This window comes from Crocodylus porosus, unplaced genomic scaffold (genome assembly GCF_001723895.1).
Source record: "Crocodylus porosus isolate Cpor-Errol unplaced genomic scaffold, CroPor_comp1, whole genome shotgun sequence".
In the NCBI taxonomy this organism is placed as follows: Eukaryota; Metazoa; Chordata; order Crocodylia; family Crocodylidae; genus Crocodylus; species Crocodylus porosus.
In genome coordinates, this window is record NW_017728907.1 from 21,347,586 (window position 1) to 21,349,153 (window position 1,568).

A 1,568-nucleotide genomic window follows, 5' to 3' on the forward strand; every position below is an offset into this window, starting at 1 on the left:
CCCGCGGCCTCGGGCTGCGCTGCCTGTGCCCGCCGGGCCCCGCTCGGGAAGGAGGGGGCGCCCCATGGCTCCGCTCCCCGCCGCCGAGGGGCACCACCGCCTCCCTCAGCTCTGGGGAGGCGTGTTAGCGAGCCCGGCCCGGGCCCAGCCCGCGGCAGGGCAGGGCGCCAGGCGTGCCCAGGGGGGCGTGTGGCAGAGCTGACAGATCAGACACGGGTGTGCGGGGTGGGCTGGGCAGGGTCCGTCCCGCCTCAGGCAGGGCGCGGGCCTGGATGACCTCCTCCGCGGGTCCCCTCCGGCCCTGCTTCCCTGGGCAGCAAGGCTGGGGTGGCTGGGGACAGGCAGTCAAGTCCCCTGGACCCAGCGGGGTGGGCCACCCGGGCCATGGCCCCACCAACTTTTTCCACGTTAATTTATGCAGTTAAGGAAAATAACTCTACAGTTTTAACCAGAAGGACAATTGCGCGTTTGTGGGTTATATAAATGATTGTGTAAAAAGTTGGTGGGGCCATGGTCTGGGCAGCCCACCCTGCTCCACAGCCTTTGTGCAGCCCTACTTCTCTGGGAAGCTACGGGAATAGGCAATGCTGGGATCACCGGGGAGGGGCAGCCAAGTTCCCTGAAGTTTGCCGAGCTGAGAGCATTCAGTAAATGTGGCAGCTGGGGGAAATCCCTGCCCGTGGAAGTTGGTGATGCTGGCAGAATTTCACCCTAGGGCTATAAAGGGGTGGCAAACCAGCGTGAAGACTGCCGTGGCCTGGGTGACTACCAGCTGCTTTTAGACCACATAACATGGCCAGGATCTTCTGTCAACCACCTACACAAAATAGTTTGAATGTTGGTTGTGGTTACTGGTTACCTCCGTTCCTGATCAGCCTGAGTCTGAACTAACCATTGTGCTGGTAGAGCCTTTGTAGCAGGTGTGGCCAAGCTGCAGCACACGTGCCACAAGTAGCACAGGTGGCCTCTGCTGTGTGGCACGTGGCAGATCAGGGAGGAGGAGGCAGGCAGCACAGCGGTAGATAGAGCAGGGAGCAGGAAACAAACCAGAAGATCAGGCAGGAAGAAGAAAACAGTCGCACATGAGGAAAGAGAAGGGGATCTGAATGCTCTCGGAGGGCTTCATTCGTGGCATGCCTGCTGAAAACTTTGGCCCCCACTGCTTTATAGTGTACTGGAATGACTGAGGTCAAAGGCAAGTAATGTGGCAAACTACTGTTTTTTAGTTAATCCAGCTGTTGCTTTGGTCCTCTTTCTCCTCAAAGATGTGTGCTTTCTCCATATATCAAGCCCCAAGTCAGCAAAGCATCTCCACTCAGGATTGCTTAAGCCCCTACGTAAGTGCAGCTGGGACTTTAGTTTGAAAGGGGAAAGGGCTGCTGTTTCTACCAGCTCAAATGTAAATGATTGATGGATCCTTTCTTTTTCTATCCCATGGGATCTGCTTGCTCTTGAGCCAGTCTTAAGTGATGGTCCCCACAGCTTAATAAGACCACTTCAAAAATGCACCCAGCTTTCTTCATCATGGTTTTTCTCTGAACTGCTTTTCAACAGCATGTTGCCACATA